This window comes from Fukomys damarensis, unplaced genomic scaffold (assembly GCF_012274545.1).
Source record: "Fukomys damarensis isolate Sample0158 unplaced genomic scaffold, DMR_v1.0_HiC HiC_scaffold_7, whole genome shotgun sequence".
Classification (NCBI taxonomy): Eukaryota; Metazoa; Chordata; class Mammalia; order Rodentia; family Bathyergidae; genus Fukomys; species Fukomys damarensis.
In genome coordinates this window covers 15,336,877-15,351,463 of record NW_022900919.1, presented here as the reverse complement: position 1 = coordinate 15,351,463, position 14,587 = coordinate 15,336,877, and the positions used below count along the sequence as shown (strand labels likewise).

At 43.8% G+C, this 14,587-nt stretch overlaps 1 protein-coding gene across 4 annotated transcripts in view; it reads left to right on the top strand.

Moving 5' to 3' along the window:
• The window catches only part of Sv2b (synaptic vesicle glycoprotein 2B), a 175,948-nt gene that overhangs the window by 81,343 nt on the left and 80,018 nt on the right, over window positions 1–14,587 (top strand). Inside the window, exon 2 of one of the 4 annotated variants that reach the window (XM_010621011.3) lies at window positions 10,748–10,930. The exons of the other annotated variants lie outside the window; for them this stretch is intronic. The gene's annotated coding sequence lies outside the window, so the exon portion shown is untranslated. The remainder of the gene's footprint in view (window positions 1–10,747; window positions 10,931–14,587) is intronic. 4 annotated transcript variants of the gene reach the window in all.

Sequence of the window (14,587 nt, the reverse complement as noted above, 5' to 3'; positions counted from 1 at the left end):
GACTTCTTCCTTGGTTTTGCCTTGTGAATCTGTGACTTGGGCTGTCCTGTTTAAACCTTTGGCCTTGCTTGAGCTTCACTTCCCTTTTTCATAAAGTTGGGATAATGTTTTGGGCAATTGGGTTGCTTCCAGTTTGGGGTGAAGATAAAGCTACTGTAAGCATTCTCGTACATGTCTTCTGGTAGACACAGTACTCCTTTTTCTTTGGTAAAAATCCAGAAGTGGCTTTGTAGAGTCATAGGTATACATATGTTTAGCTTACCTAGTCCTTTCTTTGGAACTTTCTGGAATATTCCAGGAATAAATTTCTGGTAGGTCCAGAAATTCTGACAAAGCACTTTGGGGCTGTGGAGAACTCATGAGATAAAGATCCAGTCATTCAGGAAGAATTCTGTATTCCGGCATGTCTCACTGACTTGAAGGGAGGCAGCATGTTTGGGCTCAAACCTGGATCTGTTTGTGATGGGCTATACTATTTGGTGCTGTTCTCTGTGGGAGAATCATGGAGGATTATTCATCTTACCAAGTTGAATTCAAGCATGGCCATGTGACTAGGATTGGCCAATGGTGTGCATGAAAATGACCCATGACCACATGTTTTTTTTTTTTTTCCAGTACTGAGAATTGAACCCAGGGACTTCACACTGATCTACCTTCTCAGTTGTCTATCTGTCTATCTACCTATCTATCTATTGGAGTTTACTAAGTTGCTCATTGCAGGCTTGGTTCAGACTTGTGATCCTCCCACCTGTTTCAGCCTCCTAGAGTGCCTGGATTGTAGGTGTGCTCCGCTACACCTGGCTCATGTGGTTATGATTTTAAGAATGAACATATAGTTTGTCATGTTCTTTTTCCCCTGTGCTGTGATGATGGGCAACATTCAAAATCAAAGGCTGCTCCTGCTGTGCTGCATGGGTCTCAGAACGAAGGAGTGTGTCATAGCCATAGCAGATCCATGGTAAGCATGTAGTATGAGTGAAAAATAAGTGATTATTGTCTTAAGTGCAATTTGGGGGCTGTTTGTTACCACCACATAGCCTAGCCTGTCCTGACTGATACAGCACTTCTTGTCCATAATCCCTGAGTGTGTCATGTAAATTCTTTGACCTACAGCACTTAACCTATAAATATGGGATTTTGGCCTCTTTTCTTGGCTGATGCAACCAAGAAAGGGTGCTTGTGAGAGGACTGAAATAACCAACAGATTGTGAAGCTGTTTTGAAGATGTGTGACAAAATATGGGGTGTGGTTTCTGTTGTTGCAATGATGGACTATGTGACGAGGAGGTGAAGGTGCAGACTCTGAACCTTATAATAAGCTGGGTCACTTATTAGTTGTGTGACCCTAGATAAGTGGCATAACGGCTCTAAATCCCCTTGGCTCTACAGTGTGGTCAGTAGCAGCATGTGCCTTCTAGGGCAGGAGACAGATTAATGGAAGAAGTTCAGTGAAAACCTGACACAGAGCCCAGCATATAGCAGCTCCTTGCTGAGGCCTGCAGTGGTTGTTATCAGTGTGTTGTCATCGTTTTTCCCACCTCGATGTGTCTTCTGTCAGCACAAGGATCAGAAAACCCAGGAAGGGCTGGGGTTCTGCAGTTCTATTCTGCTATAACTGGGGCCAAATATGTCTATCTCTTTAGAAAAATCTGAAGGCAAAGAAAACATCCATGGCAGGGAAGCCGTGTAAGTGCTTTAGATTTTGTCTTCATAATAACTTATTAAAGATCTGCTGCTAAAAGAGTCTTCTTTCAAAAATAGATCAATAGTTCACACAGAGGCCAAGATTCTAAATTCCTTTCTTATTACTAGAAGTCAGTCATGGGGAAAAAAGTCACATTTGATGTATTTGTGAAAAATTTATTTTCCCTACTATGTGTAGGGCAAAGCTTAGAGAGGGTAATACATGATCTAGAGGGGAGAAAGGCGTCTTTGTGTGTAATTAAAATAAGATACTGTAGAGGTTCTTACAGAGTTATGTGACAGAGGTGATAGGAACATAGATGTAGGAATGCCGCGTTATGTCTAGGTGGGTCCTGGTCAAAGCTTTGGAAAGGAAGCGATATTTGAATTGGGTTAGTTAGGCTAATTGGATATGTATGGCCGAGTGGAGCGTAGGAAGGCACAGGCTGGGAAGTAGGCTGGGGGTCTGGCCACAGACCAAGTGGAATGAGTGGCTGAGACTGGGAGAGGGGCTCTTGATGCAGTGTTACAGACTTTATTCTTCAGGCAAGGTCGAGGTGTTTTAGAGACACACACACTGAATGTACTTGCTTGGATAAGCATGAAAGACAGGAAGAAAAATCAAGTTATGAGCTATCCTTTATTCATATGTCAAACAAAGTTTTTTTTCATTGCTGAACAGAATGTTCCTAGTTTTATCAGGATAAAAATGCACTAAAATGAGAAGGTTGCCATTTGAGTCTCTTAAGGAACAGAAGTGTCACTGTAGGGTGAGTCTCAAGGGGAGGACTGGGCACCAGCTGAATGGGGGGGTCAGGCAGATGACGGTGATTATAATGATTCCTGCATACGTGGTGGCCACAGCAGACACTGCACAAATGGCACTATGACAGGAAAAGTTTTATGCAATCCAGGGCCATGAGATTTTGCCCATCTTTTGCTCAGCCTGTTGGCTGTAGCAGCCTTCAGCCCACAGATGCTGATTTGAGATAGAGTAAGTCAGAAAGACCTATGTGGCCTATTGCTCATGGATACAGGAGTGAGGGTGTCTCATTAAATACTGTACATCTTCCCAGAGAATCAATCTGTGAACATGACAAATGTACCCATCATTGATTTTAATAGCAAAAAACTAGATAACCATGAAGAGGTGAATGGCTAAATAAAGAGAGGTTCACACAAAAAAATACTGTATGGCAGTTTGTCTTAGTTACTTTCCTCATTGCTGGGGCAAAATACCTGACACCCACAAGGTAAGGAAGGAAAGGTTTGTTCTGGCACAATTTGTAGAGGTTTCTGTTCATAATTGGCTGGCTTCAAGGCAGGGCAGAATGACAGAGGAGAAACAGTCCATAGCAGGGCAGCCAGAAGGCACCCTACCCTCCCTTTCCTTTTTACTCAATTCAAGCTACACACCTATTGGTTGGTGCCACCCACACCCAGGGTGGGTCTTCCCACCCATCCATACCCAGAACTATGCTAATCCAGTCAGTGGACTCATCTAAGTCTCATAGACTCATAATCCGTATTTACATACCTTAGATCCAGCCACCTCTGAAAAGCCCTACCTCTGAGCACATGAGACTTTGGGGCCATCATCTCTATACAAGCTATAACACAGTTCAAGTGACTAATCACAGTTATATATATGTTATGGTTAAATCTCTAAGAATGTAATGTGCTAAAAAAGCAAGGTTATTTGCTGGCTGGTCCTGCCAATATAAAATTTAAATTCTGGCATAGTAGTACACACCTATAATCCAATCACTCTGTGAGGCAGAGGCAGTAAGATCACAAGTTCTAGCCCAGTTTGGGCAACTTGGAGATTTAAGGAGACTGTCTTAAAAAAAAAATGCTGGTTTTAATATGGTGCAAAGGCCCTGGGTTTAAGTCCTAGTGTCATCAAAAACCAAACAAACCAACAAAACAAAATTACACACATGACATACCTGACAGATATATTGATATATGGGGAAATAGAAAAACTGGTGAATCTCTGGGAAGGAAGAGAGAGGAGTATAATGGAAAAGGTTTACACAGGGGCTTCAATTTTATCTGCAGTGCTTCCTTTGTTTTGAAAGCCAAAAGCCAAAGAAGGCAAATGTAAAAATTAGATAAAGATAGGCAGCAAGTTATGGTGGTTTTAGTATTTTATCTTTCTGCATATGAAATATTTCACGATACTCTTAAATTTTCAAAGTAAATGCTTTAATCAAGACCCTAGGACCTATTAAAGCAAAGATACCTTTTGGCATTAAATGCATTTTTAAATTGCTTTTTCTTCCCTTGAACAGTTTTTGGTTTCTATCCACAATGCACACATGTGTGTAGGTGGCTGTTTGGAGATTTGCTGGAGGGAATGAGTGTTTTGTTTGTAGCAGAATCTAAAAGCATATTTTCTTTAAATGAAATGCAAACTATATTACCGTTGTGAGCAGAAGGGCTTCTGGTATGGATACCCTGACCTGCACCACAGAAGATGAGGTAGGCCCAGACTCCATGGGGGAGGACAAAGAATTTAACTCTACCTGCAGAGCTACCTGGCACACTTGGGCCTGACCCAGGGTAGTGCTGCCATAGCGCACAGCCAGACCGAGTGGGCAGTGGGACCACCCACAACGGTGACGGTGATGTCGAGTTATGTGGAGGTGCCTTTTGGGGATTGGCAGAATCTCCTGTGGGTTTGAAATGCATATTTAAAGTTTGAAGCAGCATATTCATGATTACAAAATGTCTTTTCTGCTTTGAATATAAGAACTTAAAAAAAAGGTCATGTGAACTACCTAGACGTAAGCTCAGCAAATCAGAGGGAGTGAATTTTTAGAGTTAATGTGACTCTTGACTGCACCCATCCCTCCCTGGAGGAAGAATGAGAGTGGGAGAAAATGGCCATGAGATTTGTTAGACAGGGCAGATTAAGAAGCTGAGAGGACCCATTAAAAAAACCAAACAAAACAGTACTGGAGATTGAACCAAGGGCCTTCACACTAAGCTGCTTCTCCAGCCCTTTTTATTTTGCTAAGTTCCAAAGGCTGGATTTGCACTTGCAGTGCCCCTGGCTCAGCCTCCGGAGTGGCTGGGACTATGGGGTTGCAGCACTGTGCCTTACATCAATCTTGGTGGCGACGGTGAGGGTTTGGCAAACAACACATGGTCTTCTTCCTCCCTGAGATTGCTCCTCCTGGGGTAGAGGTGAGGAGGTCGTGGTTTCTGGTTGCTAAATGCTATGTAAACCACATGTCCCTGCCAGGTGTGAGGCCCTTAGGTGACTTGCAGCAGAACAAACACTTTGAGCACCCCCGTTCTGGGCAGTGGTGTTCCTCGGGATTTGTTTCTGTGTCTGTCACTGCTGAAGCAGGACCACAGGTAGCAAGCAGGAGCTGAGAGGAGTCACCAAGTGAGATGGAACCGAGGCCCAGGGGACGTTTCTGGACACACCCGCAGGTGGAGAGCTTGCCGAGCTGTTCTGTCCCAGAGGCTCTTCACTTCCGCTGAATACCCTGCTCTCAGGGTGGTTGGCATCCTGGGTGGTTAAAGTCTTTCTCGCTGATGGGGGCCTACCTGGGGCTGGGCCTGCACTGGGCTGAAGGCTTTTATTCTTTAAATTTTAACTTTACCTGGACATGTTTGTAGTTCATGTGTTTACAGTCATCTCGGGGAATGGTTATATGTGCCTGTCACAGCGTGTTTCTTTCTCTATTTTAATCCTTTTCTCTCCCTCCCCTCCCTCTTCTTCCTTCTCCCTGGTCTGATTTTGTATTCTTGTGGATATTATTTGTCTTAGCTCATGTTATGGCACATGGTGTTTACATTAATTCATGTTACTAGATTTCTGTGCATGGCACATCTTTATTCTTATTTTCCCTTCTCCTCGTCCTCATCCCTCACCCTTGTTCCCTTGAACCATTTCCCTATTGCAAGAGATCCTCCTCTTATCCCTTTCTATCCATCCTTTATCATTTTCTTTGCTTGTACTTTGCCTACACCATATATTATTTAAGCTGGTATACCTGGTTTATTTCACTCAACATTATATTTTCCAACAAATGTCTTCAATGTGTCATTCTTTACAGCTGAGTAATATTCCATTTTATATACAGATATACATTTTCTTTATCCAATCATCTGTTGATGGGTATATTGGCTGCTTCCAGGATTTAGATTTTACAAATTGTGTCCTATAAACAATTGGTATGCATGTATTGCTATAGTATGATAACTTAAGCTCTTTGTGGAAGATACCTAGCAAGGGGATAGCTGGTCAAATGGAATTTCTAATTTCAGTTCTTTGAGAAATCTTCACTGATTTTCAAAATGGTTGCACTGATTTCAGAATGATTTATTCCCACCAGCAATGAAAGAAGCTTCTTTTTTCACCACAGCCTCACCAGCATTTATTACATTGTTTTAATATGCACTTCTCTAATTGCCAGAGATGTTTAATGTCTTTTCATATATTTGTTGATCAATTGTATTTCTTCCTCTGTGAAGTGCTTGTTCATTTCTTCTGCCCATTTCTTGACCGGGTCTTTAATTTTATATGGTTTAATTTTTTTGGGTTCTCTATGTATTTTAGATATTGGTCCTCTATCTGAGGAGCAGATGGCAAAATTTTTTTTTCTTATTCTGTAGATTGTCTCTCTTATTTCTACCGATTGATTCTTCTCTCATATGGAAGCTTTTTATTCTGATATGATACAATTTATGATTCTTGTTGCTATTTCTTGTGCAGTTGAGGTTCTGTTTAGAACCTACATCTGTGTCTCCAAGTGTTTTACCTAGTTTATCTTCCAGTAGGTTTAATGTTTAGATTGCTGACTCCTTTGGTTTTAGTGTAGTATATTGTTAGAGATGAGGGTCCATTTTCATTCTACTGCAAATGGATAACCAGTTTTCTTAACATCACTTGTTGAATACGCTATCTTTCCTCCAACATATGCTTTGGCCCCTTTGTTGAAGTTCAAACAGTCGAATATGTCTGGGGAGGCTTCTGTGTCCTCAATCGTATTCTGTTGGTCCATGTACCTATTTTTGTTCCACTTCCATGCCATTTTTGTCACTATTGCTTTGTAGTATAGCTTGAATTCAGGCATTTCTAAGGCTCCTGTTTTGCCCTTGTTGCCCAACATTACTTTTGCTATTCTGGGTCTCTTTTGATTCCATATGAATTTTAGGATTTTTTTTTCTAGCTTTGTAAAGTATGATGTTGGTATTTTGATTGGGACTGCATTGAAACTGTATAACAATTTTGGAAGTGGCTGAAGACTTTTAGATGGACAGCCTGGCCAGAGCTGTGGGTCTGCCTTTCTGCTGAACCGTCTGTCACTATTGGAGAAAACTTTCCATATTCAGATATCCAAGGTGCGTTAAAAAACACAAGAAATGCTTGATACTATGCAAGCTCCAGCCTCTCCTGCTGCTTATGTTCAGAAACTTGATCATTGAACAAGAGATAAAGTTTCTGCGGAGGGCAGCTGGTGCTTTAATTCAGTTTAGTCTTTCTGCACCATTTCACTGAAGTCCAGGTAGAATTGCAAGCTGGAAGCAAGCTTTTGACCTTTGAAATTTTACTTCTTCAACAGACTTGGAAGGGTAAGCCACAGCGAGTTTAGAGATGTTTATTGTTCAATCATTAGAGGAAAGACAAATGCCAGGCTCCTGGTAATACTTTTGAACACATTTACCCGAGGGATTAGAAAGAAAGCCTCAAGGTGTCAGCTGGGGCCGGAGAGTAGCAGTTGTAGGAAGCCCCAATGTGTGACTATGGGTTTTAGCACTGTCATAGTCAGTGATGGCAGCTACAGTCCATTTCGTTGAAGTCGGATACATGTGAAGGTTAGGTCGACTGTACTAGGGCTAATGTGTTTTGAATAAATAAACTGAAAGCCATTATCAGTGTCTTTTTTTTTTTTTTTTGAGACAGGGTCTCACTACGTAGTGCAGGCTGGTCTTGAACTCGTGGCAATTCTCCTGCCTCAGACCCCTGAGTGCTGGGATTACACGCCCAGCTTCTCAGTGTCTTTGAACACCAAGTGGATTTCATAACATCAGAGAGAAGGCTTAATACAACGGTCTTGAGATACTCATTTTGTGTTTGGCTTTTGCAACATTTTGGCTATAGTGTATTATCAGGAAAAAAGACACACTGTTCTCTCTGTCTTGGATATCCTCCCACCACCTCCACTTCCTCACACATCTGGCTGCCTTCCATCCATCGTTCACGCCCAAGCTTAGCTTTTCTCCCTTTGGGAGGCAAATCTTCAGAGAGAGTGACTCACCTTTCCTGAGTGCCTCTGATGCCATATATGAATTCTCAAATTTCACATCTATTGACAGACTCGTTTTATTTTTTAAATACTAATATGGGACTTATTACATGAGAACCACTGGTCTAAGCGCGCATGCACACATACACCCACCCACCCACACCCACCCACTAAGCTTCATAATAATCCTGTGAGGTTAGTACAAATGTCCTACCTACTTCATAGATGAGAATAACGAAGCCCAGTGAGGTGCATGCTGTTGCCTAAGGTCACACTAGTAGTAGACTCAGAGTAGTAGACTGAGATGCCCCCTGAGGATGCTGGCTGCGGGATCTCTGTCCATACAGCAGACTCTACCAAATCTCTAAACTCTACTGGCCAGCGACAGCTGAGTCTCATTTCTTCACATCCCCCATGCTGTCCTGCCTTGCTGCTCCTCCTGCAGGTCTTTGCATCTCGGTTCAGGTTCATGACTTTTCTCTTGCTGCCACACCTTACATCAGATGCATCTGCAGATCTGGCCAGCTCTTCCCCAGCGGAGATCGGACAGTTCTCACTATTTCCTCACCAACATCTTGGTTTAAACCACTGCCATTGCTGGCCTGGATTATGGCCAAAGGTTTCAATTCGACTTCCCTGCTTCCCTCCTTGTCTCTTACTGCTCTCTTCTGAGGCCTTTCTCAACATAGCTGTCAGCAGAATGATCCTTCTAATATTTTCCAAATCACGTGATACCTCTGTCCTTGTTTCTAACTTTGCAGTTGCCCTCTTTGTGTGACATCCTCTTTCCTTAAATACTTAGTCCCTAACTACTTTTCATTCTTTACTCAAATGTTGACTTATCATTGGGTTCTCCTGTGCTTCTCTACACACAGCCCAGCCCAGTTGCTCCTGTCTCCCCTAAAATACCTTATGTTCCTGCACAGTGCTCATATAACATATGCATTTTCTTGTTGATTTGTGTGTATTTATTCTCCCCCAAAAGGTCAGCCTTTGAGAGCAGGGACTGTGATTTTTGCTCATTGTTTTATCTGATACTGAGAATAGTGCTTAGTATATAGTGGATGCTCAGTAAATACTTATAGAATGAAAAACATGCTGCTGTTCTCTTTTGTCTTCACAAGATCTCCTTTGTCTTTGGAAAAATTATTCATCTCTAATTAACTTCAGTTTCTTTATTTCCAAAGTGAAGATAACAGTAGTATTTACCTCGAAGAGCAGGTACATGTGAAAAGCTGAGAACAGTGCCTGTTCCATGCTTCCTGTCACAGGTGGATTCCCGGGGAAGCAGAGGGAGATTAGCACGCAGGATTAGTGCTTTCGGGATTAGCAGTGGTGCAGAGGGTTGGAGGGAGGGATTGTCCACAGGGAGAAGTGGGTGCCCACATCACCCCAGGGATCATGGAGAAGAAAGGCCAGAGATGGGGCAAGCAGGCCTGGCCTCACTGGCCCCACAGTGGCTGGTGGCTCTGAGAGGGCATGACCCGGGAGGACACACTTGCTTCAAGCCCAGGCAATGTCTAGAAAGGACTGGCAGTCACCCTCACTCCTGGTAACTGGTCCTGGGTGTGTGTGTGTGTACAAGTATGCATGTGTGTGGGTGGTAGTGAACCATTGTAGAGCCCATTAGAGTAAACACTCAGGAAACTGTTGGGACAATAACCTACTTCCCACATTGCCTAAACTCAGCAGGTAGCTCCCTGCCCAAGAGTCTGTCATGATCCCAGTGCCCAATGAATGCAGGGCAAAGGCATCCTTTGAGTGTCTTGGCTTCTTGTAAAGGTTTTGGAGGGGACTCAATCTACGAGACCTTCTCACTGTGGACTTCCAGCCTTTCTGGGTGCCCAACTGCTTAGCTCAGAGCTCAATATGTTCTATGTTATCCTCTGTGGTCACAGTAACTCAGAGTAAACTACGGGAGCCTCTGGAGTAGTCCAGGTTGGCAGGCATTAGTCTTGTACCTTTAGAGATACCCTGCACCGCCTGGAAATGTACCATTAGACCCCCACACCATTAGAGTACCATTGTGTACTGAAGCATTTACAAAACATCGGAGGTGTTCTATTTCAGTGCAAGCAGCTGTAACCACTGCAGCTTAAACTTTTGTGATGAAATGCCTTTGTATCTTCATTCAAAAACACTTTTACCTTTTCTATTTTAAAGTATTCGAAATGTGGTAGTCTTGTTATGGCTTAGTTCGGGGTTCATGAGGAGATCTGCATATTTTTTTTTAATTGAGTTTATTGGTACATTTAGGGATACAGTACAGTTACATTCATTGTTGGGATCATGTACCTTTACATGGCAAGTCTTGATTCTCATTTTTTTCCCCTTACCTCTGCCCTCCCTTCACCCCCTCCTCCCCTCCCCATCTACAAACACTTTATTTTCATCTTTTCATTCTCTCACATTTTTTTCTTTTCCCTTTTTGTTCTTCCCCTTCGTATCACACCTTCCCTACACCTTTTTATAGACAGTTGTACACAAGTATGATTGGTTAGAAGACAAAAGAGCATAATCTCATGGTCATAAACTTGTGTGTGGGGGGTCTTAGCAAGGCCTATTTTCTCAGTTTCTCCTTGGCCTCGTGTGTGGTGTTCCTTTCTGCCAGGCATAGGGCAGGACACTATCATGTGAGGTGTCAAAGAGAGGGGAAGGAAAAGGTCCTGCGTTTTATGGCCACTTCGGCAAAGAAGGAAGAAGGGGAATTTTAGTTTCTGTGTCCCACTTCAGGGGAGAATGGGGCAGGAGAAGGTCACAGAAACTTTCCTGCTTCTGATATTTTTCTCAGTTTTCCAGGTTCCATATTTTGGGGCAGTGTTTTCTGTACCCCATCAATATCCACAGTCTACCCATGATCTTTGGCCTGGAGGAAGCAGAGGGAACTGTTCTGAAGTAGTAGAAACTTCCTGGCATCTGAGCAGCTGGTTTCAGATTCCCCAGCAGAGACCACTAAGTCCTCCCTTCTTTGCAAAACTCCAGGTATCCACGTTTCTCTTTATATGTACAATAGCTTGCAAATCACCTTTCTCCCTTATATTTCCTGGGGAATCATGACTGTGTGGTTTATGATGAAGAAGAAAGTATTTTTCCCCGTTAAAATGGTGTTAGTTGATTTCAGAGGTGAAAGTTGCTAGAGGTCATTTTGCAAATGACGGCCTCATATTCATGGATCACAGAATAGCATCATGGATCTGGTTGCAAGTCTCCCAGAGACAGCAGCTGGCAGCTCTGGGGTGGACCCCTTTGACGCCCAAAGCAGGAATTGTCCTTCACGAGTGTGTTGCAGTGATGGACCATCTGCTTCCGGGATGACTTGAGTAGCTGCTGAGGTCCCTATAAAAAAATTGTGATTAAATTTTAACCCTCTATACCATAAGGCAGTTTAGGAATAGGGAGACAATGAAGATGCATCTTTTAAAGAGAAATAATCTGCTTCTTGGCACCTAGCCTGGTGGCTCTCTGTTTCTGTCTTCTCCTCCTGCTGCCCCCTGAACTCCAGGACACACTAGTGTTAATTGTTTCGGTATCTGAGGGCACAGTTTGAAGGGTGCTGTGAGGGACCCTCGGGTGTCTGCTGCCCTGGGCTTCATCAGGCAGGAGTCCAATCTTCCTTCTAGCAATAATCTACGTGTTATGTGCCGGTCATTGCCACGTCCTGCTACCTGCTACAGGGGAGATGTAGATGAACCTGTCCTCAAGATGCTTACAATCTAGCAGTCACTGCAAGATGATTGGTTGGCAGGATTGCTTTTGGTGGTTTTCTGGGTTCTTTGAAAATGTTAAGATCACCGGAGACTTTTCCTTGCCGAATATGTAGGAGTCACTTGGACAGGAAAGTCAAACAGTGGAAAGAGGCATGTTAAGGAATCCCAGTTAGCTGAGCCTGTCAGGTGCCAGCCTGAGATCTGTGTGAGATTGTGAGATTGTATGGGGAAGCCCCCAGGATCACAGCCAAGGCAGCAGGATGTGGACCTGGGTGTGAATCGGCTCTGCCTCTCTCCAGGTTTGTAATCTGGGGCAGATCTCTCGGCTCTCTGAGCCCTTGTTACCTACACCCCACCCTTAGATCTTTGGGATGATTAAATGATAGTGTGAGAGAAAGCTCCTGACACAAACTACAAACTCGTTAAAGTCTTTCTCTCTTTCTCCATCTTTCTCTGTTCCTCTAGGATTTGGAGGGGAGCCCAGAATGGCACAAAATGCTAGATTCTAGCACTAACTATGTTTTCATTCCCAGCAACATTTTAGCCCCTTCTAATTACAAAGTTTAGACATTGCCAAGGTTGAATTAGGGGTGAGGTGGGAGAGAAAAGGGCTAATTACAGAGAAGTGGCACACAGGAGTGGAATGTGTGTCAGGGCAGAGGAGAACCACAGGGCCGGTAATATTCAGAGGCAGAGTTCTTTCAGGATAATTAGGAGATGGAGCTAGGGATCGAGGTGATGGAGGTGAGTTTAGAATGTATTATTTCAGTGAAATACACGAGACTGTTAGATAAATTGTGAGGCTTCTACTAGTAATTTCCCATGGAGAAGTGGTGGGGGCGTTTCTAGAGGCTAAGAGGCTGCAGTTGCTGTGTGGGCCATAACTGGGCAGCACAGATGTGGAACCCTAACCAAGTAGAGGGCATGAAGTCAGCAGGTCTGACTGCAGAGGGCACCAACGGCCATCATCCTAGCAGAAGGGGCATTTCCAGGGCTGGGTAATGACAAGGCTGGAGCAAAGGGCAAGTTCGTTTCAAGACAGGAAAAATGAATGAAGTCTGAGAACAGAGGCAAATCGAGACACAAAGATGTGGCCCTTGGGACCTGCCACTGCACTCAGACCTGAACTTCTGGTATGTGGACGGCTGATCCTGAGGACCCCTTGTACCAACACTGGTCACCCAGGCCTCTTTCTCCCATGGATTTGTATCCACAGAGTTTCTTGGGGCTTTTAAGAAGAGATCCAAACTTTCAGCCAGTGCGCCCTATTGGAACAATAAATCTTTGTGCTATTTCTGGATTTTCGTTTTTGGAGCATGCATCTAATATTCTAGTGACCCAGATGATAGAGAATATCTTATGTGCACAGAAGGGAGCCTTTTATTATGGAAAGGCTATCATTCTTCGGGTCAGCAAAATGTCTATTCATTACAGTACAAGGGATGTGACAGAGGGAGCTTGTTACATTCTCCTGGGCATCCCCACCACTGGCACAGGACCTACATGAGCCCTTCAGCCTAGGTGGATGCCTGCCATGGTGGAAACCAAGGAAAGCCATTCTCCTAGGGAGGAGCTCCCAGAAAGGGAAACAGTGAAGCTGAGAGCTAACATGTGAGCTGTCCTGCCAGGATCCTTCATGGCAAGATCAAGAATAGTGGTTGGAAGGTCTGGAGAAGCCATGAAGATATCCAGTCAGGCTGTGCGGATGGGCCAATGGCACTGGGGAGAGAGATGCACTAAAGCAGTGTTGGTGGACTCGACTAGATGGATTGTCCCCAGATCTTACTTCTTGGGCATCACTCAGAGTTTAGAAGTGAGTGGGGCCAGCAGGCATAATCTACCAGGCACACAAGAAGGGAATTGCTCCTTGGACTCTCTCCTCCCTGATCATTTGATGATGGTCACAGCACTCTTCAAGGTTACACTCAATTCTATTATTGGCTTAGTTTCCCTCTCTTAGATAAGCCCTGCTTTGTATCCAAGGACCCTCTAGGTGGATTTGTGTAGCAGCAGAGGCTTCCATTTCAATAGCTTTCACTTTTCTTTCCGAAGAAGTTTTGCTTCTTAGTAAAAACAAAAGCAGGGCTAATATCTTGCTCTCCCAAACTTGCCCCCTTTCTTCCTCTGGCTGAGCCCACTATCTATCTGTGCTGATTTCATCTACAAGCACTAAAGTGTCACTTGGCAGACACTTTCTGTTTTCACTGAAAGATCTTTCCAACCTGGCCCTAACTTCCCTGCCGCCAGTGCATGTAGCTCTCCTCCCCAAGTCCTCTTAGCCCCGCTGGACTCGCCACCCCTCTAGCAGATAATTTGTTAAGATCCGCTGTATGGATCTGTCACTCTTAGAGCTTACTTAGGGTGTAGAGGTCCTAAGTGACCATACATGGCTTTGTCCAGTTGTTCACTGTAAACACACTTCTGGGTGTACTTGATTATGAGGCACCGCAGGGTTGTGGAGGAGTGCTTCCGTAGAGAGGGAAGGCCAACATCTCAAGGCTGTGGGCCCCAAGCTCTGTGGCAGGCATAGCCACTCATGCACATTTACTGTTTTCTCTAGCTCTTGTTAGCATTTAAGAGGTACCTATTTAGCAGCTGGAGATTTGATAAGGAGGCCGGGGAAGCATCTTGGTATAGGAGGCGAGTTTGAATCTTGACTTTTGAATTTATTAGCTACATGACCTTGGTAAGAGAATGAACTTTTCTGAGTCTAGTTGTCTTATCTATAAAACAGAGAAGTAAAGGCATCTATCTTATAGAGCTGTGAAGTTGAAACTAGATGTTAAACTCAGCTCAGAAAATGGTATTTTCTGTCCACCTTGGGGGCAGCATTTCATTGTTTTCATTGAAAGATCAAAGGGTGGTGTTTGGTGGTGTTTGCCTGCGTGGTGTTTGCAGACTTCTATAATCCATGTGTACTCCTCAGGATTTT